Source organism: Phyllobates terribilis, unplaced genomic scaffold, assembly GCF_046119375.1.
Source record: "Phyllobates terribilis strain yellow unplaced genomic scaffold, ASM4611937v1 Scaffold_12__6_contigs__length_324123572, whole genome shotgun sequence".
In the NCBI taxonomy this organism is placed as follows: domain Eukaryota; kingdom Metazoa; phylum Chordata; class Amphibia; order Anura; family Dendrobatidae; genus Phyllobates; species Phyllobates terribilis.
This window is the reverse complement of record NW_027362772.1, coordinates 239,812,763-239,840,156: the sequence shown is the minus strand read 5'-3', so window position 1 is coordinate 239,840,156 and position 27,394 is coordinate 239,812,763. Positions and strand designations below refer to the sequence as shown.

General features: G+C 43.9%; 1 long non-coding RNA gene across 1 annotated transcript in view; it reads right to left on the bottom strand.

The window, feature by feature from the left end:
• LOC141171534 (uncharacterized) overlaps positions 1–23,728 on the bottom strand; it is a 52,752-nt gene extending 29,024 nt beyond the window's left edge. The window contains exon 1 of the long non-coding RNA XR_012252332.1: positions 23,644–23,728. This is a non-coding gene — a long non-coding RNA (uncharacterized lncRNA). The remainder of the gene's footprint in view (positions 1–23,643) is intronic.
• Positions 23,729–27,394: the final 3,666 nt, after the last annotated feature.

Here is a 27,394-nt window from a genome sequence, read left to right as displayed (position 1 = left end):
TGATGAATGGAAGACTGCTTTTAACACTCCTGTGGGTCATTTTGAGAATCTGGTTAGGCCTTTTGGTCTTACCAATGCTCCAGCATTTTTTCAGAATCTTATTAATGACATCCTTAGACCTTTGATCGGCACAAATGTGGTTGTGTATTTGGATGACATTCTGATTTATTCGCCTGATCTAGAGTCTCATTGGCGGAGCGTACGTGAGGTTTTACAGTTATTAATGGACAATTCGCTTTTTGCTAAGCTAGAGAAATGTGAGTTTGCTGTACAGAGAATTAGTTTTTTGGGTTACATTATCTCCAGTGAAGGTTTTGAGATGGACCCGGTTAAAGTTCAAGCTGTGCAGGAATGGCCTAGGCCTATTGGTTTGAAATCGATACAGAGGTTTTTGGGTTTCGCCAATTATTACAGAAAATTCATAAAAAAAATTTCTATTATTGTCAAACCGCTGACCGATCTCACTAGGAAAGGTGCTAATGCGGTTCAGTGGACTTCTGAGGCCATTGAAGCTTTTGTGTTTCTAAAGGAGAGGTTCACCTCTGCTCCCATCCTTATGCAGCCTGATGTGACTAAGCCGTTTTTGGTTGAGGTTGATGCTTCTTCTGTGGGGGTTGGTGCGGTGTTGTCTCAGGAAAGCAAGGATGGAGTACATCCCTGTGCCTTTTTTTCAAAAAAATTTTCTGAGACTGAACTTAATTACGATATTGGTAATCGGGAATTGCTGGCTATTAAACTCGCATTTGAACACTGGGGTCATCTCTTGGAAGGTGCTGAATTTCCCATTCAGGTTTTCACTGATCATAAAAATCTGATCTATCTTGATGCTGCCAAGCGCTTGAATGCCGGCAGGCTAGGTGGGCACTTTTTTTCTCGCGGTTTAATTTTTCCGTTACTTACATCCCGGGTACCAAGAATGTTAAAGCGGATGCTTTGTCTCGCAGCTTTTCTCCCATGGTCAGTGCTCAGGAGGAGGAGGAGAGCATTTTACAAGAAGGTGTTGTGATTGCTGCTTTGGACTCCGTTTTGGAGGATGAGATTCTTAAAGCTCAGGAGAATGCCCCATCTAACACTCCCCATGGGAGGTTGTTTGTGCCTAGGACCTTTAGGAGAGATTTGTTTGTTGAGTGTCATGAGTCTCGGTTGGCAGGTCATCCAGGAATTTCTGAGACCAAGAGACTTGTGGGTCGCAGTTTTTGGTGGCCTGGATGGCAGAAGGAAGTCATTAAGTGGGTGCGTCAATGTACTGTGTGTGCTAGATCTAAGTCTTCGCATGCTCCTGCTGCGGGGTTGCTTTGCCCTCTGGAGGTTCCTAGTGCACCTTGGACACATCTGGCTATGGACTTTATTACTGACTTTCCCCCCTCTGAAGGTTTCACGGTCATCTGGGTGGTCGTAGACAGTTTTAGCAAGATGTGTCACTTGGTTCCCTTCATCAAACTGCCTTGCGCTAAGACACTCGCTAAGGCCTTTGTCAAGGAAATTGTCAGACTACATGGCGTTCCTACTGACATTGTTTCTGATAGGGGACCTCAGTTCGTGGCTCGTTTTTGCCGTGCTTTTTGTGACAGGTTGGGAGTTCATTTGTCGTTTTCATCCGGATATCATCCTGAATCTAATGGCCAGACAGAAAGAAAGAACCAGGATGTTGAGCAGTTCTTGCGTTGCTTTGTGGCAGACAATCAAGAGGGGTGGTTTGAGTTTCTGCCACTTGCTAAATTTGCTCTTAACAACCATACATCCTCTTCTGCTGGGTGTTCGCCTTTTTTTTGTTGTACTGGGAGACATCCGTCTTTTGGGTCATTCTCCAAATTGGTATCGGCTGTGCCGGAGGAGGAGAGTTTTTCCGGTGATTTGGAGAGAGTTTGGACGGATGTGCGTGATAATCTTCAGGAGGCTAACAAAAAATCTAAGAGGTACTTTGATAGGAAACGACAAGAGGTTTCGTTTGCTATTGGTGACATGGTTTGGTTGTCCTCTAAGAATCTGCGATTGAGGATTCCTTCGAAAAAATTGGGTCCCAAGTTTGTAGGGCCATTTACGGTGCTTCAGATAGTTAACCAATCTGCTGTTAGGTTGGAGGTTCCTACCTCCTGGAAGATTAATCCGGTGTTTCATGTTTCTCTGTTGAAAAAATCTGATGTGTCGGTTGGTGACGCCTCTGCCACTGTTCCTCCAGTGGTGGAGGACGGGGAATATGAAATTTCCCGCATCCTAAATTCTAGACGGTATAGAGGGAGTTTGCAGTATCTCGTCGCTTGGAAGGGTTTCGGACCCGAGGATAACTCATGGGTGAGGGCGGATGATGTTTCTGCTTCCAGACTTGTCAGAGCGTTTCACAGGAGGTTTCCTGATAAGCCCGGTCCTAGGGGATCCGGAGGATCCTCTTAGAAGAGGGGGTACTGTTAGAACTCTCCTGTTAGGTTTTTTCTAGTTTGCTGGTCACATGACCATTTTTGCCTATTTAATCCGGCTCCGCCCTCCTGGCCTTGCTGGACTTCATTGTATTTACTACTCTTGAGCTAGCTTGGTGCTCTGTTACCGTTCTCTGTTAGTTTTGCTAGGTCTTCGGACCTCTATGTTCTTTGTTGTGTGTTTGTCTTTGACTGCTACAATTTCTGCTAGGAGGTGTCCAACTTTATCCCAGTCCCTAGTTCTTGTAGGGATCCCTCCCTTGCATCTATAGGTCTTCGTACAGACTAGCCGAGGACTTTAGCGGGTCTGATCGCAGGATCAGGTTCCCCGTTACATCGTAGGGAAACAGTTTAGTTCTATTGTAGGGACAGATCTCCTGTCTTTCCTTAGTGCTTGTAGCAGATCATAACACTGATGTGTTTGTGCGCGTCTGCGTGTTTGTGCGCTTCTGCGTGTTTGTGCACGTCTGTGTGTTTGTGCGTGTCTGTGTGTTTGTGCGCGTCTGCGTATCTGGAATAATATATATTTTTGTAAGATGCGTTTATGTAACTGTGCATTGTGGTGTGTAATAACATTCATATGCTTGAGGCACCTTTACTAAATCTGTTAGGACTCACTCACATGTGTTAGGGAATTCCATTTGTCTTTCCACATTTAGGAACAGACAAGTGAAATTTGCTAACCCTGACATAACTGTCACCATAGGGATGTGCTTGTATGGAAGCGGGTTCAGGAGCGGAGCCTGCTCCATACTGGGCAGATGTCGGCTGTGTTACATAGCCGGCGTCTGCCTGTAACAGCAGTGATCAGAGCTCGCTTTGATTGCTGCTGTTTTGAGTATTTAAGTGCCCTTGTCAATCACTGACAGTGGCATTTAGATAGCACAATGGCTGGTGCATGCAGTCACCTGTTCCCTTCAGCCCCCTGTGACGCAGTTGCAGGTTGCTGATGGGTTGCCAGTAGTGCTGAGTGAGCGTGGTCGGATAAGAGACATTACAGTCACCGCGAGCTACAAAGTGCTGCAATAACGTCCGGCACCTTAATTGTGACACTTCCATGGAGCCCAACCTCAGGCTGAGCTTCATTGAATGACTAACATGGCAGCCGTACCTGGCAACTAGTGCTGAGTGAGAGTGGTCTGATAAGGTGTGATCCCAGAATGCTCAGGTGTTATCTGAGTATCTTGTAGTGCTCTGCTAATATGCTCGAGTCCCCAGGGTAGCATGTTTTGCGGCGGTAGACAGAAGCAACACATGCAGGGATTACTTAACAAACAGGCAATTCTTGCATGTGTTGCGTCTGTCTACTGCCGCAAAACATGCTACCCCGGGGACTCGAGCATATTAGCAGAGCACTACAAGATACTCAGATAACACCCGAGCATTCTGGGATCACACCTTATCAGACCACGCTCGCTCAGCACTAGTTGCCAGGTGTTGCTGCCATGTTAGTCATTCAAAGAAGCTCAGCCTGAGGTTAGGCTCCATAGAAGATGTCACAATCAAGGTGCCGGACGTTATTGCAGCACGGTCACTTTGTAGTTTGCGGTGACTATAATGTCTCCCTCCTTGCACCGACCCAATAACAGGAAGCGAGTGGCGGCAGGGAGAATAAAATGTAATCTTCTCCGTGTAGCCAACGCTTTTCCAATAAGCCGTCTAACCAGGCTTTAAACCCTATTTACCTGCAGATTACCCCTATATCTGCAGATAAATAGCGTTTTTCAAGGTGACAAGTTACCATTAAAGGGACTCTGGCAGTACGGAATGACTGTTCGAACAAAGTCCTGCCGCTTGGTGCTCCACAGCGCGGCCAATCATGTAATTATAGTACATTATAGAAAAGCATAACAAGTAATAAAACCGTTTATGGTGGGCTGTAGTGTGGGCCCCTAGAGTCAGTTCCCCTGGTGGGCCCTAGCCACCCCAGTCCGACCCTGCTTGTACCTACTGACCTGGCAGTAGGGTTTTCTCCTGGTTCCCACTATTCCTGGTCGCTGGAGCCTTAGTGGTACCTAACCCTGTTGCTGTGGTCAGCGGTTGGTTAACCTGGGACTTGTAGTTCCCCATGGATTCCGGTTGTTCCTATTGGTCATAAAGATCCTTGTAGGCGTGGACCCGGTGTCCGGTATATGGTTCGGGGTGAGCCTGTTATGCTCCTCTGCCCCCTATGCGTTTCTCTTTCTTCTCTTCAGTTTGCAGACTCTCTCATGCAGACTCCCTGAGCAGACTCTCTGAATTCTGTCCCTGTCTGTGCCTGACAGGAACTCTCACTTGCCTTCTAGCCCACTCCAGGCTCTCACTGGCCAGACTAGCCGGCAGCTTGGGCCTAGCCTGGCCTTCAGCCACACAGACTTCAGCTTGTCTGGAGCTGCAGCATGGTGTCACACTGTCTGCTTCCCACTGACTGACTTCCTGAACTCCACCCCCCAGTATTTATATACCTGACAGGGCTCCATCCAGTGGACTTGGGTGGAGGTGTCTGTATGTATTGAGGCCACTGGGGAGAATTCCATCCATGCACCCCTCTGGGATCTGTGGCACCAGTGCGCAGCAGGGCGCCACATTCCCCCCTAGTAAAACTCAGTACTCCTGGACTGAAGCAATTTTTAAAAACAGGTTAACAATAACATTTCTTCCCTTTATGGGAGGCACATTTCTTGAACGTTGCAAAAACATAATCAATAATACACATATATACAATAGTTAAAGTTTTTGAGCAAATGTCAGCGAGTCCCCTAACAGGGTGTCCATTTCACTGCATAGGTAGCTTTAGAGGCACTCCAGGGAGTGCAATTATGTACAAGGAAATAGTTTGTGGGCTGCACACGCACATTAGCAGCAACACAACTTTACTTTGTGCAATGACCAGTTTTGATGAGATCCCTCCTCGGGTGTGTCCCTCTCATCCGGGTAAGCTGGCTTGTGGGGGACCTGCTCCAAACCCCCAATGAAGGTCCTGGGCCGGCTGCAACGCTGGTGTAGGACCACTGGTTTGGCCACACCAAGCAGGTTTTAGTGTTGGTGGTCTTGTGAAAACCACCAGGGGGCACCTCAGGAGGTGCAAACTATGTACAATGGTGGGACCGCTCATAGTTCACTGACTCAAAGTTCAGGTTACATGAGAGCTACCGGGAAACTAGTAGCTCAAGGGCGCCCCCTCCTGGGCTGCGTCTGGTTATGGGAGGTGGGTGACCCGTCCCGGTCATCCTCCCGTTCAGTCTGGGTGTCCTGTTCCAACAGTTCCCTCACCCTCTGAACATTTTAGGGCATGCTGTAGAGCCATGGGCACCATCCGTGCCACAGCTCCTGCTGGTGCGGTGACTGATTCTGCCTGAGCAGCACCGGACAAAGTTACTCCCGCGGGGGCGTTGTCGAGGGCCACGGTGTTCTGCTGGGCTTCGGACATCGTTGCGCCCCCCTAGTGACCCATGGCCTACCTTCTTTACTTTTCTTCCGGTAGGCCGCAGCTCCGCAGGCGACGGTCTCCTTCCAGGACCTTGCGTCGCTCGCGTCTGACGTCAGGGCGCTCACTGGACTCCTTCCAGGACCTTGCGCTTCCTGGTTCGTCGTCGCGGCATGGGGCGTGTCCGGGGCTTCGCGCGCTTCAGCAGGCATGCCTTTCAGTTTCCGCGGTTACGCCCTTCTTCCCGCGCGGCAACACAGTAATGGCGGCGATCTTCGCCACAGTTAAACACACAGTTCTTATTAAAGGAGCACAGTACCCGGTGGCAACAGCCACGGAATCCTGTTCGTGATGCCAAAACATTGACGCGCCCCCAGGGCCGTGGGGTACTCGGCAGCCGGGCCTCTGGCCGCTTGCAGGGGATATCACGGTGGCTGGCCCAGTCCGTGACCCAGGACGGTCAGTGAAATGGGGGAATGATTTTTCGTGACGCCACCTGTGGATTCTAGTAAGAGGTTACCAGCGCTGCCACAGTCCACTGAGGCTGATGTTAGGGGCAGCTATGATGGGACGGCTCCCCACAGGTGGAGCAGGCCTCAGGGCAGTGTAGAGGTGTAGAAAGATGGTGGAAGCAGGAGAGAGACGGCAGGACGGTCTCAGAGGAAGTACAGGCACACACACAAGGGCAAACTTCAATACCTTTACTTGTGGTGATGCAGGTAAGGTCCAGGGCACTCAGGGCGAAGGGTACATTTCTGGACTCTCCCCAATGAGCGGGTGTAAGGCCTCCTGATCTGTGTCTTTTACTCTCTAACCTTCGGGCCTGCCTGGAGCTAGGCCTGGCTTGCTTACTGCTTCCTTCTTGTACCTACTGACCTGGCGGTAGGGTTTTCTCCAGGTTCCCACTATTCCTGGTCGCTGGAGCCTTAGTGGTACCTAACCCTGTTGCTGTGGTCAGCGGTTGGTTAACCTGGGACTTGTAGTTCCCTGTAGGCGTGGACCCGGTGTACGGTATATGGTTCGGGGTGAGCCTGTTATGCTCCTCTGCCCCCTATGCGTTTCTCTTTCTTCTCCTCAGTCTGCAGACTCTCTCATGCAGACTCCCTGAGCAGACTCTCTGAGTTCTGTCCCTGTCTGTGCCTGAGAGGAACTCTCACTTGCCTTCTAGCCCACTCCAGGCTCTCACTGGCCAGACTAGCCGGCAGCTTGGGCCTAGCCTGGCCTTCAACCACACAGACTTCAGCTTGTCTGGAGCTGCAGCATGGTGTCACACTGCTTCCCACTGACTGACTTCCTGAACTCCATCCCCCCAGTATTTATATACCTGACAGGGCTCCATCTAGTGGACTTGGGTGGAGGTGTCTGTATGTATTGAGGACACTGGGGAGAATTCCATCCATGCACCCCTCTGGGATCTGTGGCACCAGTGCGCAGCAGGGCGCCACATGAGCATAGCCTAAGCTCCAGAGGGTGTGTGTAACACCCAATATATTTTCGCCCCTGATGATTGTTTGCTCCCTGTATGTTGTCCATTTGACTCGCCCCCTGGGCCGTGGGGCACCCAGAACCGGGCTTCTATGCGATGCTGGGGGTAGTAGTGGAAACCCGATCCCGTGGCTCAGGGTGGTCAGACCAAATTGTGTGGCAGTCTATTTATCAGTGTTTTGAATGTCCGACTACGCCACCCGTGGATTGCGGTCAGAGATAACCGCTGCTGCGAGGTAGACCACTGAGGCTGGTGTTGGTGTGCAGCACAGGGATAGGATAACTCCCCATGGGAAGAGTGTAGCCTCAGGGCAATGTAGGTGGATGCTGGGGGTGATGGTGCAGGCGCAGCATAAATCACACAGAGTCCAATGGTGCAGTTCAGGCCTTTTACTCACAGTTGATATCCAAGTCACTTCTGTCAGCAATGACTGCCCAAGATGTGCTGCGTCCACCAGGTGAGGAGCTCGGTCAACCCCCAGGCAATTCAGGAGTGTGGCACAGGACCCCCTTCTATCCTTTCTATGGCCTCTCGTGCCCCACCAGTGACCATGCTTCTGTCCGGCTGCCTCGGGCCTTCTCTGGTAAAACTTGGCGCCAGTTTCCCTGACCCTATGTGGTGCCTTCCTAGCGGGTGTAGCAAGGGGTCGCACCAATAAATGATCACGACCTCCGGTTCTTGGATGAGGGATGATTTACCTCCACCAACTTGGGAATCCGGTACCCTTCCACGGCCTGACCCTTCACCCGATATAACGCGGGCTTTCAACGGTTTCTGTCCGTTCTGCTTGCTTAGGGTCCCTTCTGCCTTCTTGTTTCTGGAGCCTTTCTACTCCTCTGTCTCTCCTCTTTCCTTCCTTCTCCTTCTCCTCTTCTCCTCTCTGGCCCCGTCCTTCTCTCCAGGCCTGCCTCGTGGAGCTGAGCTCAGGCTGAGCCACAGCTCCCTGTCAGCTCTTACTGAGCTGCTACTCTGCTCTGCACTGTTCTGCTGCTTAAGATGGCGCCCACCTTTTATCTGGTTCTCTGTGCTGAGCTCAGGTGACCTGCACCCAATGAGCTCCTTCCTATGCTCCAGAAACCGTCCCCTTCTGCTCCTACATCACTGGGTTCTCTCCCCCCTCCCCACTCCAGCCAGGGACATGGTCAGTTGTGCCTGCAATTATATGGGAGCACCGTCGAGCTGTCCCCCGTAAACGGGGTGAGTGTGTGTATGCAGCTACTGAGCCCTGGTCCACACTCCATCCTTACCTGGGAGTGGAATATCACACCTCTGGTTGAGGTGCAATACCCCTGTAGCAACCGAACCCTCGGGGCGCTACACATTCATTCTCTGATTGTATGGGGGATATCCTGGGACACTGATTATTTTTAGTCTGTAATCTACTGTCAAATGAGCATTTCCTTCTTTGCCAACTGATAGCTTCCTGCCCCTTCATTCCTTCTAACATCTACTGATCCGGTTAACCTCTCTCATGTTTATGGTAAACGTAACTATATTTCTTTTTTTGGGGGGAAAGGGGGCATTTATGATTACTTTATTAACCTTTCATGCTCTTTTGCTTCAGTATAAATGCAGTCTGATACTCTTTTTTTCAATGGTGGTTTATTAATCTGCACTTTATAATCCTCCTGCTCTTGTTGTAATGATAATCAATTCTCCAAGAGCTGATTCCCTGGTGGTCTTGTGGTGGGCGTGTGTTCATATACAGTAGCCAATCTGATGTGGCCGAGCTGCAGTGGACAGGGAGGAAGCGGCAGTCTGAGCCAATGATGAGACAGGAGGTGTGTCTGAGACTACCATAGACTACCTGAAGTCACTGTAGCTATGCTGTAGTCACAGTCCTAATGATGAAAAGCTAAAATTAAGTCAAGCAGCAAAGTAAAAGAAAACTGAACTTACAGTACAAGTCTGCTCATGAGGATTCAGGTGCCAGTCAATTCTCATATTTGGCTGAAGGAACATTTTAACTTATTTGTTCCAGAATTTTACTTTTCTTTGATATATTTGTAAGACTGTTTCCTTTAGAGATCACTGAATATTAACCAGCGCTTTGTGAGGTTTTCTCTCTATTTTTGACCCCTGTTACATGATGCAACATTTTCTTATCTTGCATATGTAATCTCAAAGGTCTGATCAAACATTAGTATGACTTACTCCATACAGATAAAACATTGATTAAATAAAACATAGTTAGAATTGAACTAAATGAGCATCTAATAAAATTGCAAAGTCATTAATTTCCCTCAGTGGTATAGAATAAAGTGTTTCTGGAATCACTACATCACTAAAGAAGAATCACAGTTTCTGATCGTTGAAAGCCCCAACAATCCTGAGAATGAGGGTCCCTACATTTACTATGTGGAGTGATAGTGAGCTTGTGTGAGCACCACTCCATTCACTGTCTATGTAACTGAGGCAGTAAGCCCAAACTTGGCAACTCTGATAGGATATCTGGGAGGTTCCCAGAAAAATGTAGGACCTCCTAGACTCAGGGAAGGATTGACAAATCCCCTGGGCACAGCAAAAGGCTCCCAAAACCTTCTGGGAACCACTGCTTCTGGATCATTTCCAGATGGAGCTATGGCATTGTGCCACCCCGGCTGGGCCGCTGTGGTCACGGTACTGGTGCACAGTGGTCCAAGTGCTGGTATGGTCCGACTGGGGGCACGCAACAGTCTTTATCAATTGTGGGGGTTAATAATAAAATAATAACAAGGTCTGTGACGCCAGTTGGGATGTTCAGCCTGGTATTTTAACTCTGGCAGATGATTCCTTGGATCCCCAGAAGTCCAAGGTGAACAGTTACTGGATCTGTGATCCCTTCCAGTGAGCAGGCAACATGAATCCTGTCAGAACACTCACTTTCTCTTGCAGCAGTGTCTTTGACTCCATGCGGTTGCTGAGCTCCTGGGAAAACACTTCACTGCTCGTTATATGAAGACCGAGCAGACTCACAGTTAAGCACAGACTCTGGAAGTCTCTGTGCTCTAGGGACTGGACTCTGTCTTGTGCAGCTTGTACATGCAAAGAGCACACTTCTCTCCCTTACACAGGGAACTCCATGATCCTACATCTATCTTCCTCACATTACAACTACTAAAAGCACCTCCTCCCCTATCTGAGGGATCCTGCACAACTTACTGGTTTGGCAAAAGTGCACAGTCCTTCAGTAAGGGATCAGGTAACAATAATTTGTTTGATTCTTAGCCTTGACTCCCCGGTCCACAATTAAAAAAAAGTCCATTATGTTTAAAACACGGAAGAAAAAGCAGCCAGTGTTTTTGATGATAATGAAAGTACTCCAACAAGCTCTGACTTCTCTAATGCGGTTAAAAACCTGGAGAAACTGATGCTAGAAGAGTCGAAGTTATGATGGGATTCAATAACTTTACAAAAATATATAAGTAAAGATATGATACCGAGGGGTCTGAGACTTAAAAAGATACCAACTAAAGTTTACAATGTGGATTTCATGAATGACTGGAACAGCATTTTGAATATTTGCTCTTTGAATCTCATGAAATTAATTATAAAATTTGAGAACATACAACTTCAGGTCATCCAGAAAGACATTGAAATTAAAAAATCTGATTTGATTGAGAATGGGTTTCAGAAGGAACTAGATGAATCCCTTGTTAAAATTCAGAAATCTGTCACTAAACTTGAAGATAATATCATGCAAATAAAAAAACGCAAATTTCAAAGGGACACATTAGATTACTCTCTGAATCATGTGTATGATTGGAGTCGTAACATAAGTGGTGATCGTACTCCTAAATCCATTCTTAAAAAGAAGAAAAGGAATCAGAAAAATAAAGAAAACATGGACACATCTAAAACTAGACCATTTTCGGTCAGTTTTTCAGAATCCAACATCTCAGAAATATCAACTCAATCTGAAACTGAAAGCACTGGTGATGCTATTCCCATAACAAAGGTTGCAAAAAACGTAAAAGACGGGGCGGGAGGAAACACAAGCGGAACGCACACCATGACTACAAGAAACAAGAAATAATTAATGCAACGTCAAGTGTATTGAATTTGTCTTCTCGTGATTTTTGCTGTCAAGAGACCCTAGTTTTATACCTGAAAAAAATTTTGACCTGTTTGGGACAATCATGGATATTAACCGCTTTATAAGAAATCTTACGGTTAAAAAACATTTTGCTGGTGAAGAAGATGAGGTTTCTGAACAGGATGAAAATGTCTGTGAAAACTTTTATCGAGGATTGGATTTTTCTGAACAGATTGCTATACTGAATTTGGAAGAACTAAGAGGAAATTCATCTGAAGATGTTTTAAAGTTGGACAACATTAAAATAAAAAATCCTTACTTTTATCCTGTCAACTCAAGGGTTGATTGTATGGAGCGGTTTCAGGAGGTTTTGGAGAGGGAATTGCATAGTTTAAGCTTAAAAGTTAATAAAAATAACCCCCCTAAAAACCTGAGTCCAGATTTAGTTAAAGCATTCAATGAATTAAAATCCATGAAAGACATCACAGTAAAAAGGGCTGACAAAGGTGGCAAGATAGTTGTTTTAGACACTGAAACTTATAGGACGCAGATTTTGAAGCTTTTATCTGATGAAAAGACATATTCCTGCTTAAAATTTAATCCAACAAAAAATTTAGTGAGCAAATCAACATCTTAATAGCGGAGGGTGTAAAATTGGGCATATTAACAAAAAAAATCAGTGAATACTTAATATCATTGAATCCTGTAACACCTACAATGCATGCTCTGTCAAAGATACATAAAGATATCCTTCCACCCCCAATGCGACCAATAATCAATGGAATTAGATCATGTAATGAACGTCTCAGTGAGTGGTTAGATTCGATCTTACAACCTTTGGCACAGCGCGTGCCTGGATATATCAAAGACACCAAGGATATTTTAGATCAGTTGTCAAACAAAAGATGGTCATCAGATTACACCTGGATAGGCTGTGATGTTAATTCTTTATATACTTCTATACCATGTTATGTAGCTATGGAAGCATTGAAATTACATTTGGAAAAGTACAGTCCGTATCCTGATGTAATGCTAGAATATATATTAGATGTGACCAATTTTTTATTAAATCATAATTATTTTGTTTTTTACAGAATTTTTTATTTACAGATCCAAGGTGTCTCAATGGGTGCTCGTTTCTCACCTTCTTTGGCAAATCTGACTATGTCATATTGGGAACATTGTTTTTTGTATTCAGACAGTAATCCTTATATACCTAATTTGTCCTGGTATGGTAGATTTATTGATGATATGACATTCATCTGGCAAGGAGATGAATCTGCCATTCCAGGATTTGTTACATTTTTGAATGACAATTCATTTAATTTGCGGTTTACTGTTTCTTATAGTTCAAAAGTTTTGCTGTTCTTAGATTTGATTGAAATTGTATCCACTGCTATTCATCACAAACCATCTGCAGGTAATTCCATCATGCATTTTTCTAGTAGTCAACCACAGCATGTAGCTAAAGCCATACCAGTAGGTGAGTTCACAAGAATTGTCAGAAATTGCTCTGATCCCATAGTTGTTGAAAATGAAGTAATATTAACCTCAAAAAGATTAAAACAACGGGGTTATCCCCAATGGGTATTGGACAGGGGTAAAATTAATATAAAATCAAACAGTATATTAATTGTGATTCAGAGAACGTGGTATACAAAATGAATTGTACTATATGCGATAAATGTTATATAGGTTGCACTACACGTAAATTAAAAACTAGGTTTAATGAACATTATAATGACATACTTAATTCAAATAACACCAGTAGAAATGTCTCTGCTATCGCAAAGCATTTTATTATTGAGCACAATCGTGACATGTCTTCTTTGCAAGGTATTGAAAAACTTTTTCCACATGCAAAAGGTGGAGATATAAAGGGAAAATGATTGACAAAAGAAGCGTATTGGATATTTAATCTGGATTCAAGAAGCCCAAAGGGGTTTAATCTGAAGAGAGAAACCATGTATCGCTATTGACTGTTTTCATGCACCTGTTGCTTAATGTGGTAATTATGTCATGTGATTTGTTCCAACTGTTTTCATTGACACATTTTTAGTATTTTAGAAAATCCTTTTCATTGTGTAGCTATGCAGTGATAGGGAACGCAAGTGAGCGTTCGAAACGCGTCTTGCTCCCCTACCCTGTCTATGCAACCTTTGTAATTTTTGCAAGTTTTTAATGGATGAAAAATAAAGAATTATTTTACCAGACGCTGGAACAACTATCCCTTTTTTTTTTGATCAGGTAACAATGTGTGTATGTAATGAAAACAGCAGAGAACTTACCCTCACCATAACTAGCAATACATATGAACCACATTACACATGCAGGCATTTTTTGGCGCTACAGACATGGGCACCACAGCATCCCATTAAAGTGTAATGATTCCACCCCTCAGTGTGTCTTAGGATACAGTGATTGACAGATCAGTTGACCAGTCTAGTGCAGGGGCGTGCTGAGCTGTCTGTGCAGTGATTGACAGATCAGTTGACCAGTCTAGTGCAGGGGCGTGCTGAGCTGTCTGTGCAGTGATTGACAGATCAGTTGACCAGTCTAGTGCAGGGGCGTGCTGAGCTGTCTGTGCGGTGATTGACAGATCAGTTGTCCAGTCTGGTGAAGGGGCGTGCTGAGTTGTCTGTGCAGTGATTGACAGATCAGTTGACCAGTCTAGTGCAGGGGCGTGCTGAGCTGTCTGTGCAGTGATTGACAGATCAGTTGACCAGTCTAGTGCAGGGGCGTGCTGAGCTGTCTGTGCAGTGATTGACAGATCAGTTGACCAGTCTAGTGCAGGGGCATGCTGAGTTGTCTGTGCAGTGATTGACAGATCAGTTGACCAGTCTAGTGCAGGGGCATGCTGAGCTGTCTGTATTTTTATTGACAACTCAGCCATCCAATCTGAGACAGGGAGGTGCTGAGCTAATGCCAGATGCTACCTGTTTCCTTGATTGCTCAGCTATTAAACTGAGCTGGCAGTTCCAGATAGCCGTCAGCCGTAGCTTCGCTCTGTGTGGATTGTTTTCCCTGTGCCTTGTGCCTTGCTTACTGATCTATCGCTTCCTGACCTCAGACCTCGTTCTGACCACCCGTTTGATTAATCCTTTTGCTCTGATCCACTATCCTCTGTGTATTTTGCTCTCGGACTGTTATTTGACTACACCTTTGTCTCTTCCTTCTGTTCATGATGTACCCTCTTGGCTATTGACCTTGGACTCTTTGACTATCCCGACTCACGGCTGGTCTGTGAGAAGTGACATAGCATCACATAAAGGAAGGGCTTCCAAGAGCAAGCTTGTCTAGGGGCAACAAAGTTCCAAAGCCGCTGTTGTAAAATTTGACAAGTAAGAGATAGCCAAGTAGTGTACTACTTTGGTTAGGTGACGGGGTGTGATTATATGAACACCCCTTTAAGCCCATCTGATAGACACAGTAAGAGCATCAGCAGAAATATCTCTCAGTTCCTGGTTCCGGCTTGCTATTACCTAAACAGCTATATTGTAACAAATCTGCAGTTGTGAGCAGGGCTAAACCAATAGAAGTGCAAATTTCTAATGTGACAATAGGGCTTGAACATTAATTCAGATAGTTATCATTAAAGGGTTTATCTGGCCTTAGGGTACAAGTCTGCAGTCACTGTATCCGACTGCAGACTTGTGAATGCACGCTGTGAGGATTCACCGATGCAGGGAACGGGCGGGCGCGTGCACACTGTGCACTGTGAGGATTCTCCAGTGCCGGCATCAGGAGAGCAAGTATGTGATTTACATACATCAAGTCATCTGACATCTGACTAGACTGTATCCAGCCTCACTCAATACAAGACACGACTTGTCGGAATGTGGCCAGGAGTATACATAGCGCATATTTGTAGTCACATGACCGGCCACTCCCGACATCGGAGAATCCTGACACCGCACAGTGCATGCAATGTGAAGATTCACAAGTCTGCAGTCACATAAAGTGACTACAGACCTGTAGCCTAAGGCCGGATAACCCCTTTAAATATAATATTTCTCAAGTACAGTGGTATATAGAGAAGAAAAAGTTCCCAAAGCAAAGATCAAAGTACACTCTATAGAGCTGTGATTCTCCTGCACCACAGGTTCCTGGTGATTAATTGTTCCTTATCCCCTATTTTTGGCGCTTTGATCGTCCACCTCCATTCTTGCTAGCACTGCACCCTACACTGTTCTTACTACCAAATATCAAGAAGATGGGATTAACCAGGACCATTGATTTGTATTTATACTCTGTAATGTTCAATAAATGTGTACTTATAGTATTTAGTGATGCGGAAATGACGGCTAAGTTTAGCTTGAGGTTGAACATGCAGCTATAATGGGTCTGCGTAACATCTACTGGTTGCTATCTAATCAAAGCATGGAAGGACGCCAGCATCTCCCGCTCCAATGTGTATAATCTGACACATAGAAACACTCAGTTACCGGCTCGTAGTGGGGAAACTGAACGGCAGCAATGAAAGAAATGCCTGCCCTGGTGATGATGTAGAGGAATGATCTGCATGCCGCCTGCGTAACACTGCCGTCTCTGTAAGGTCTCCTAGGAAGGTTAGGATGTAAGTTATTAATTTTTGCCTATACAGTGTTTGCAGATACTTCACAAATAACGAAAACTATTATACACAAAAAAATCGCAGTTTTTATCTAAATAGAACCAAAATTCTGTGCTAATTAATTTCTAATTGAGCTTGCTGCACAGTTTAGAAATTGGAGCCAAGAAAGGTCTTTCCGGTGGAGGCCGTAGACAAAAGAATTTTATCATTTGTTTAAATAACACAGATATATTAAAGAAGAACTCTAGGAATGTTATGGCCATTGCACTGCGAGTATACTGATCCAGATCAGTATTCCCTACTTAGTTCTAGTCCTCTGTTGGATTAACAGCTTTATACCACTCCATCTGACGCTTGACATTGTCCTTAATGGTTTAATGCCTGCATCAGTGGCGTAACTAGAGTCTGATGGGCCCTGGTCCAAAGTTTGGACTTGGGCCCCAGGCTGCATGTTGGTCAGATGTATGGGCTCTTGTAGCATTCTAGATCCTATAAAGACATACTTGTTCACGCCTCACCCCATGTAATAATATCCCTTATCCTGTAATAATGTTTTACCCCATTCTGTAACAATGTTCTCATCCTGGTATAATGTCCCCCATCCTGAGCCTCTTACAATACTAATGTCCCCCATTCTGGGTTCCTTCCAGAAATAATGATGTCCCTCATTCTGGCTAACTTCCTGGTATAATGTCCTCCATGCAGGTATAATGTCCCTAATCCTGGGCCCCTCCCTGGTATAATGTCGCCCCTTCCAGTAATAATGTCTCCCATCCTGGTATAATGTCCCCCATCTTGGTCCCCTTCGTGGTATAATGTCCCCCATTTCTCAGCTCTTTCAGTAATAATGTCCCCCATCCTGGGCCCCTTCCTGGTATAACGTCCCTTACCTGGGCCTCTTCTGGATATAATGTCCCCCATCTGGGCCTCTTCCTGGTATAATGTCCTCCATCCTGGGTCCTTTTCTAGTGTAATGTTCCCCATCCTGGCCCCCTTCCTGATATAATGTATCCCTTCTTGGGCTCCTTCCTGGTATAATGTCCCCAGGTTGGGCCACTATCTGGTATTATGTCCTCCGTTCTCCCGCTGTTAAACAAAAATAAAACTTCTCATCCTCCTCCACTCCCACAACGTGCGGTATCCTATTATACAGCCGATGCAGAAGCAAGCAGCTGACTTCAGTGTGTCAGCCATGGGGAGTGCGTTATGTCACTGCCATGTGCCACCCCTGATGAGCCTGCCCATGTCAGCTGCCAGCCTATGATTGGCTGGCAATGTGTATTGCAGTGCAGGGAACTGGCAGGTCTCTGCACCACAATACATTTCCTCGGACTGAAATAAATGCTGGCGTTGGTGGTCCCTCCTCCCGCATGGGCCAGCTCACCGTCGCACCCTCTACGGCAGTGATAATTACTCCCCTGACTTGCATGCATCTGCTCGACAATTAAGCTTCTAGCGGGGGCACAGTTTTTGTGTTGATGTTAATACCAGAAGCGGTTTGGACTCTGCAGTTATGGAGTCAGTGGCTGAGTTGCTGCCGTTCCTTCCACTTCTGAATAATATCACTCACAGGTGATGGGGGAAGATTTAGGAAGGAAGACTTGTCATGAATGGACTTGTTACACCGGTGGGTCCTATTACTTTACCACCAGCCGTTCTGTCACATATTAGTAGAAGCAGACTGTATTGCGAGGGGCTCGATTTTATACCCTGGGGTCAATGGGATTGAATGAGAAATCTGACCTTGGTGATTAAATATTATACATATATTTGCTAGACAATGTAGATTTAAACCCGTCTTTTTTTCGACTTTACTCCTGACCATTTTCCTCCAATGTCAAAATTTTAGAACCATTCACTATATTTACTAGGTAAATGATTTACATTTAGAAATCCACCAGTATACAATAGATACATTGTTCTCCATGTAAGTAGACTACAATGTGCATGTCCTAACATACAAATACGATCACCTCTCTAAGGACGGAGATTAAGACCTGGCTTCCCACTAATTTTCCCACACGTTTTGTTTTACTATCAAAATCATTTAGAAATCCCCTCTGCTATAGGACAAGCTTATGTTTTCTACATCATCTTCAATCTTAACACTGTGTAGGCAGAGGACAATAATGAAAATATCAGGGAGAGGCTAAAATCAAGACAAAAGAAATTACATGATAAATACCATACAATTGTTATTTATATTATGTATTATTATTAATGGATACATATCGATGTAAATACTTTTATGCCCAAAAATGACAAAAGTATTCTCGGAGTAATACTCCTATTGGCTAACCACAAAAAAAAATCTATCTTTTTTTTTCTGGTTAGCCAATAAAGGAATCACTCCGAGAATACTTTAATCATTTTTGGGCATAAAGGTATTTACATTGATTTTTCCGGCTAACACGGTACCACAATATCATTTTGTATTGTACATCATAATTGATACATAGTAAGTCATAAATACATCGGCAAACGTAAAATGATTTCTTTGGTTAGACTACTAATATTACATATATTCATATTGTCCCATATTAGGACTTTTTTATTTATTTTTGTGAACAAAGTAGTATAAATCTGTCCTAAAAAATACTAAAATATATATTTTTAAAGATTTGTGCTAACCCACATCAGGTATAAGCATGGCATGCCAAAACCCCTAATTAAGGTCCAGGTGATAAAATGAAGACCCATTAACACTAAGCTAAGATAATGGCCCCTTTGGATGCTATTTTCTCTACTTTCATGGGAACACATTGCAACTAATACTGATCTATGTAACTCGTTGACCCGACCAAACGACAAAAAAGGTCCAACGAAACCACTCAAGGATCAACCAAATATCTATAGAACAAAGTATAATTCAATACATAGAAACCACTCAAAGTTTCAGTCAAATCACTGGTGTATTCCACCAAACTTCTTACAGATCCAGCTCATCATGCCATTTAAAAATAAACCCTATCAGAAGCGGACACAGACATAAGAGGGCGCTTGTGGAAGAATATATAGGTCTTTTTTTGCAGTCAAATATATTTATTTATTTAGCTGCCTTCGGCAGGATCTCAAGCCATGATGACTTAATGGATGAACGATGTGTAGGAAGAACTATCTTGTGCAACCCTAGATAGGTCCACCAGGGTCTTCTCTGCCTTTAGCTTTATAGTATAAAGCCATCGGGTTGCTGGTCTTCCTCTTCGCCTTGTTCCTTCTATTTTCCAACCATGATGTCCTTCTCCAGTGTTTGCTCTCTTCGTATGATGTGTCCAAAGTAGGCAAGTCGTAGCTTGGTGATCTTTGCAGTATAATAGCTCATCATAATGTACAATTCCTCCTGCTTTGGAGGTGGAAGTGGTCGCCTTATCTTCTGGACCCTTGTGCGGCTGCACAGTTTGCACTAATGGTATGTCCACCCCTTAACTGTTATGATCTGCTACAAGAACTAAGGAAAGATAGGAAAACTGTCCCTACAATAGGACTAAGCTGATTCCCTACGATGCAGCGGGCAACCTGTTCCTTGTGAACAGACCCGCCTTCGTCCTCAGCTAGTCTGAACGCAGACCTATAGATATAAGGGAGGGGTCCCTAAAAGTACTAAGGACTGGGACAAAATTGGACACCTCCTAGCAGATATTGTAGCGGATCAAAAAGACAAACAGACAAAAATACTTAGAGGTCCAAGGACCAAGCAAACTATAGAGATAGGTACAAAGCACCTGGCTAGATTAAGAGTCAAAGTAACACTGAAGTCCAGCAAAGCCAGAAGGGCGGAGCTGGAATAAATAGGCAGCAGGTCACGTGACCACAAAATGGAAAAAAACTAACAGGAGGGTTCTAACATTAACCCAAGCATGGATTGCCTAACATACTCAAAGAGCCAACAGAACCAAGCACTGATCAACCAAACCACTAAAACATCACTTAAAAAAACTGATAGGATTATTAGAAATTCCATAAAATCCAATAAATTATTCCACCAAACCACCAGAACATCAATGGAAACTACCCACAATTCCAACCAAACCACTTGTACATCTTACCTAAACCCACATAGGTCCAGTTCATCTTACCAAGCATCCTGTGGCACTTAGGATTTATCAAAGCTTTTACTCCTGAATTCTTGGTGTAAAAAACTTTGAATAGTTGAGTGATAAGTAGGAGTGAAGCTACAAGGTGGCTGGTGGAGCATAAGCTTTGGTTCTTGGGTCAACAACAAATGACGCTCTTCTAGTGTCTGAATCCTCAGATTAACAACTTAGGTGGCAAACTAAATCTTTGCCCCAGGCGAAGGAAAACCTAACTACAACCGTGCATGACTGCCCTGTACAGAGAAACTGGAATATTAGAAGGAAAGGGGATGGGAATTGGCCTAAGGGTCGTAGAGGGGAAACAAACACTCACCCTTCTATCATTGGTGGCAAAACCTTCCCACCAAAATAGGGTTAACTTAGCCGTCTGCTATGGCCTGCTCATTTCTATGCATGCCACACTGAATCCACCCAGGAAAATCTTTTTCACGAACTCGGTAAAGACATATTTTTCGTGTAGAAGATATGGAGTGCTCATCGTCCACAGTGTGCGGAGAAAGGCAACACTGAGGTCATTTTATTCACAATTAGGACAGTATAATATATAATCTGTAGTAGGAAAAGAAAACACTTTTAACATGTCAGTCAGTGCAGAGTTTTTGGGTTTTTTTTCTCGTTCAGCTGTGGATCATTAGTTTAAGAAATAAGGTTTCGATGAGCGGGCAGGTCAGTGAGGTCATGGCACACAGTGTGCTGGGTAACAGCTGCCTTCATTTACTATATGGTGAGGTCATCACCTGAGGTCATGGATGTGTTTCTGCAAACTTTCAATCATCCGCAGAAAATAAAATTATAGTCTTACAATGAAAATGTTGTGTTCTCTAAATAGAATTAGACTTAAAAACCAAAAACATATTTGTAAACTAGGTGGATTTTATAGCGGGCGTTAGGGGAGAGATATTTCCCCCATTCAGGATCCTCACTTATTAGAAATTTCACAGAGCCAATCATAGAAAGTAAACCTGGCTCATAAACCCATTAGATTAATCTGCATAGTCAGCATGTAATACCTCATTTCCCCTGCAGTGGCCACTGTAGGACATGTGTACAGCTGGCTGTAGATTCTAGAGACATTCTTATTTACATTTTGAATCCAAATTGTCCAAGTGATCACCTGTCAGTGTCCCACAGGCAATTCAATGATCACAAGCAGAGATCTTAAAAAATATTGAATAAATGTACGCTATTTACATGAAACCAGACAACCACTTTAATCCTGTTATGCTTGTGATTAGCTTAAAGAAGCACTCCTCCTCCTCAACTCCTGACCCAGCTGCGCCCTCCTTCCCCCTGCCAGGGACTTTTTCAGTGACTCATGACTTGTGCAGAGAAAATTGACCTCCAGGATTCAGCTAGTCAGTTTTTAATCACATGATGTCATAGACCAAATGGAAAAGAGAAGAATTAACTGGGTAGAAAGGCAAAATGAGCAATTGTACGTACACAGTACTACATAATATGATGGTTGCAATATATTAAGAGGATAAAAACTTTGATGGGAAGAAAAGTGCTTCTATTATTTCAATACTTTACAGAGAAACAGTGCCCCAAGTGGGCAGCATTATGTGTGGAATACAAGGCTTCTTTGAAACAATTATTTAAAAAAATCTTGTATAAAAACACATAATAAATTTGTGATATATCATGTATGCAACTTTTTGTTCCCACATTCTAGTGCTTTAAGCAGAATAAAACTCATCATTATCATAAATTCAATATAAGCAATAATAAATTTCCCATCGATACAAATTGAAGCATCTTAAAGGACCTTCTTAAAGTGTACCTTTGCTTTAAATGGATCCATTGGATTACCTTTTCTGTGTTCATACACTGCTCTTTTTCTTCCAGTAAAAATGAAAGAACTTGCAATAGAGCCTTGTTCTGAGGTTCCGACACCTGTATGAACCTAGCCTTATGCCTATGCCCATCTCATCTCCCATGATGCACTGCATTCTGGTAACAGATGGCAGCAGAATTTTGCCATACGCATACATTAAATATTATAATTCTGGCTGATTGCACTTACCACGAGAGGAGAGAGAGCTTACTTAAAAAGCTTATATACTAAAGGGGCTGTCCAGCCTTAGGCTACAAGTCTGCAGTTACTCAATGTGACTGCAGACTTGTGAATCCTCACATCGCATGCACTGTGCGCTATGAGGATTCTTTGTTGCTGGCGCTGGAAACAGGAGGCGCATGACCACAAGTATGTGATTTGAACACATGCGGTCACATGCCAACCAGATGTAAGTGTATTGAGCGAGGCTGGAAATAGTTTAGTCGGAATGTGGCCGAGAGTATGCAAATCACATATTTGTGGTCACATGACCGTCCGCTCCCAGTGCCGGCACCGTAGAATCCTGACAATGCTCAGCATGCGCAATGTGAGAATTCACAAGTCTGCAGTCAAATTTGTGGTCACATGACCGTCCGCTCCCAGCACCAGCAGTGGAGAATCCTGACAGCGCTCAGTGTGCGCAATGTGAGGATTCACAAGTCTGCAGCCAAATAGAGTGACTGCAGACTTGTAGCTTAAGACCAGAAAATGGGACCTTTAATGTGTTTTCCAGTTTCGGAAAACCCTTGTTATATAAAACTGTGGTTTACACCCCCTCCCAGGCAAGCGCTGAGTCTTCGCTGCTTCGCCTGGCGTCTGTTACTGTCGGCAGCGCTGACTCACTTTGGCAGCACTGTAGCCAATAACTGAGCTCAGCCTGAGTTGAAAACACGAGCTGGCACGTCGCTTACTGTCGATGCAATGTAAGTGCGGCAGACGATAACAGGCACCAGGAGCAGCATCGTAGACTCACCACTAGACCATGGAAGGGTGAGTAAGGCACAGTTTGGGTTTTTAAAACAACCTGCAACCAAGGGACAGGCATTTTGTGGATCCAGGAGACCCTTTTAAACTCAATTATAGAACAGTATGCATTAAGCTTTTCAGCTCCCTCTAGTGGTGGCAGCAGATAGAGAGAATTGCATTATTTGACTTTTTGTCTATGCAGGACATTTGAAGCTCGGTATAACAAAAACAAAACTCAAACTGCTATAATAATATATGAAGAATTTAATCAGAACGGAATCTAGGACCTAAAAATTACTCGGTATTAGAAAATGAAATTCACTTTAAACCATGAAATGTGTAGCAAAAACACAAGGTATGGAAAAATTTAACGGAATTATAAACATAGTTGTAATTGGGGCATGAACAGGTTAATGGATGTAACCACCATGGCTGGTCTAGCTCCTGTTTAACTAGAGATTAACCAGTATATAAGCAAACACCAGCCTTTATCAGCTGCACAGAGCCTTGTCTCTTACCTCTGGATAGAAGACTCCCCTGTCCTCAGAGTGGGCAAAAAACAAATATTATTAACCTAGAGCAAGTGGGTGACTTCTGAAAGTGTGAATAGAGGACCTGGGTTTGGAATTTCCTGTTAGATTGTCAGCCTCCTCCCGCTCACATTCCTAATTTTTTTTAGAAACACCCTAGCGTTCCATTTTATAGTGTGAGGGGCGCAGGAATTTTTCGGATTGATTAAAAATAAATAATAATTAAAAAAAAATGAGAATGAAGGGATTAGATGAGTAATTAGTGTTTAACCCATGATTATTCTACATTATGCATTGCAGACACCCGAGGGTTAACACTTACCCCGATTAGCGGGGTAAATTGTGTCCTCCGAATTGGAACAGTACGGCTTTACTTTGAAGCAGATGTTCATAACTTGGGGGATACAAACAGTTTTGGTAAATAGCAGGTACAGTTAATGAGTAACATGACCTGTCGACAATCTGCGAGCCACTGCAAGCATTAGCGAACAGATCACATGATTAGGAAGGAATAACTTGCATAATGTTTTTCTTCTTTTTTTTTTTTTTCTTTTTAATTGAGAGAGAGAGAGTGCATTCCAAAGAAAATCTGCTCTAATTGTCCTAATGGACTTGATTTGAAAGGTTTAAAGGAGAATTTAACGGGTTGTTTGTAACAGGAATGTCTTATCCTTAAAGGAGTGTGAAGAAGATATTAATTGTCTATGTGCCCTATGATAACTCACATTTGTTTGCAGGCTCTATGATGATCTGTGTCCATATATTCTGCGACAACACATGTGCATATGCCCTGTGACAACCACTGCTCTTATGCCCTATGATGACCCATGTCCATATACCCTGTGACATTCCTTGTCCAAATCCCCTCTGACAGCCCTTTCCCATGTGCCCTTAAACAACCCCTGTTCATCTGCTTTATTGCAACTCCTGTCCATATATCCTGTGACCACCCCTGTCTATATGCCCTGTGTCTTCCCCCCCATATGTCTATGGCATCCACTGCCCATATTTTCTGTGATCTGTATACCATATGATGAATTCCTTCCATATATCCCGTGGCAACACCTGTTTGTGTTTCCTGTGATATCCCCTGTCCAAATACCTTGTGACATCACCCACTCATATGCCTTATAACAACCTGTTATAATCCTGTTCCATATACCATGACTAACCTTGTCCATATGACCTATGCAATGCCTGCCCATATGCCTACATTTCCCAGTAGCACACTGCTGCTCTTTAGTGCTACTTGCCTCTCTCTCTGCTCTCTTGTGTGCTCATGACTAACCCCACCTCTCTGAGTTGATAATTCAAAGCTGTGCTGTAAGCTAGCTGACAGATGAATCTGCAAAACAGCTCTGGCCTCCAGCACAGCTCTGCTGTGCTTGGCTCTGCTGTGCTTGGCTCTGCTGTGCTTTCGCACCTCTACCACTGTTTTTGGCATATAACCAAGCTAATCCATGTGTAAAATATACTCTGCTTCTGTACACTTAGTCCAGAACTCTCTCATAACGGTTTTGTCTCCTGCCATATGAAGCAATATATCTGAATAAGTGTTTTTACATCAATGATCTGTTAGTCAACATGAAGATCAGCTCAGCTATTCTCCACTCCGCTGTGCTTGAAATAACCATTGTTGAATTACAGCAGAGCTGAACACATCACTGCTGAGATCAGTGTTGTAAAACTGCAAATACCAATCTATTGATCCATATGGCAGTGGATCAAATGGATATACAGTACAGACCAAAAGTTTGGACACACCTTCTCATTTAAATATTTTTATGTATTTTCATGACTATGAAAATTGTACATTCACACTGAAGGCATCAAAACTATGAATTAACACATGTGGAATTATATACTTAACAAAAAAGTGTGAAACAACTGAAAATATGTCTTATATTCTAGGTTCTTCAAAGTAGCCACCTTTTGCTTTGATGACTGCTTTGCACACTCTTGGCATTCTCTTGATGATCTTCAAGAGGTAGTCACCGGAAATGGTTTTCACTTCACAGGTGTGCCCTGTCAGGTTTAATAAGTGGGATTTCTTGCCTTATAAATGGGGTTGGGACCATCAGTTGTGTTGTGCAGAAGTCTGGTGGATACACAGCTGATAGTCCTACTGAATAGACTGTTAGAATTTGTATTATGGCAAGAAAAAAGCAGCTAAGTAAAGAAAAATGAGTGGCCATCATTACTTTAAGAAATGAAGGTCAGTCAGTCCGAAAAATTGGGAAAACTTTGAACGTGTCCCCAAGTGCAGTTGCAAACACCATCAAGCGCTACAAAGAAACTGGTTCACATGAGGACCGCCCCAGGAAAGGAAGACCAAGAGTCACCTCTGCTTCTGAGGATAAGTTTATCCGAGTCACCAGCCTCAGAAATCGCAGGTTAACAGCAGCTCAGATTAGAGACCAGGTCAATGACAGAGTTCTAGCAACAGACACATCTCTACAACAACTGTTAAGAGGAGACTTTGTGCAGCAGGCCTTCTTGGTAAAATAGCTGCTAGGAAACCACTGCTAAGGACAGGCAACAAGCAGGAGAAACTTGTTTGGGCTAAAGAACACAAGGAATGGACATTAGACCCGTGGAAATCTGTGCTTTGGTCTGATGAGTCCAAATTTGAGATCTTTGGTTCCAACCACCGTGTCTTTGTGCGACGCAGAAAAGGTGAACGGATGGACTCTACATGCCTGATTCCCACCGTGAAGCAGGGAGGAGGAGGTGTGATGGTGTGGGGGTGCTTTGCTGGTGACACTGTTGGGGATTTATTCAAAATTGAAGGCATACTGAACCAGCATGGCTACCACAGCATCTTGCGGCGCATGCTATTCCATCCGGTTTGCGTTTAGTTGGACCATCATTTATTTTTCAACAGGATAATGACCCCAAACACACCTCCAGGCTGTGTAAGGGCTATGTGACCAAGAAGGAGAGTGATGGGGTGCTTAGCCAGATGACCTGGCCTCCACAGTCACCAGACCTGAACCCAATCGAGATGGTTTGGGGTGAGCTGGACCGCAGAGTGAAGGCAAAAGGGCCAACAAGTGCTAAGCATCTCTGGGAACTCCTTCAAGATTGTTGGAAGACCATTTCCGGTGACTACCTCTTGAAGCTCATCAAGAGAATGCCAAGAGTGTGCAAAGCAGTCATCAAAGCAAAAGGTGGCTACTTTGAAGAACCTAGAATATAAGACATATTTTCAGTTGTTTCACACTTTTTTGTTAAGTATATAATTCCACATGTGTTAATTCATAGTTTTGATGCCTTCAGTGTGAATGTACAATTTTCATAGTCATGAAAATACAGAAAAATATTTAAATGAGAAGGTGTGTCCAAACTTTTGGTCTGTGCTGTACGCATATGAGGCATATGACAAATGCAACAATTTGATCTTCGGACATATGATGCATATGGCAGAGGATAAAATAGTAGCATTTGCAGTTTTACATACTGGGTTTATGATGCATATGGCAGAGGATAAAAGAGTAGCATTTCCAATTTCACATACTGGATTTATGATTCCCATGGCAGAGAATAAAATAGTAGCATTTGCAGTTTTACATACTGGATTTATGATGCATATGGCAGAGGATAAAATAGAAGCATTTGCAGTTTTACATACTGGATTTGTTTGCGTGCTTTTAGTACAGCACTGCTGTGGCTTCACAATGATTTTTCAAGCTCTGACTTCAGTACAGCAGAGCAGAGTGGAGAACACAGCTGAGCTGAGATGGAAGCTGGCTAACAAAACACTGATGTAATAAAAACATGTAGCTACTTTGATGTATATGGCAAAGATAAAAATCAGTCTGGCAGAGTTGTACATAGCTGTATATAGTGTACAAAAGCATAAAGTGCTTTTTAAACATAATTTAGCTTGATGAGGTGCCAAGTATACATGGCGGCAGTACAGCAGAGCTGTGCTGGAAGTCAACTGACAGTTTTGTGTGTAAAATTCTGGAAAGATTGCACAATCTCAAACAAAAGCAGTAGAATTACAGTAGGACGGATCCAATGGCAACTGGAGAGTAATACAGCCTGGATGGGCTTTGAACGTCAGTTAT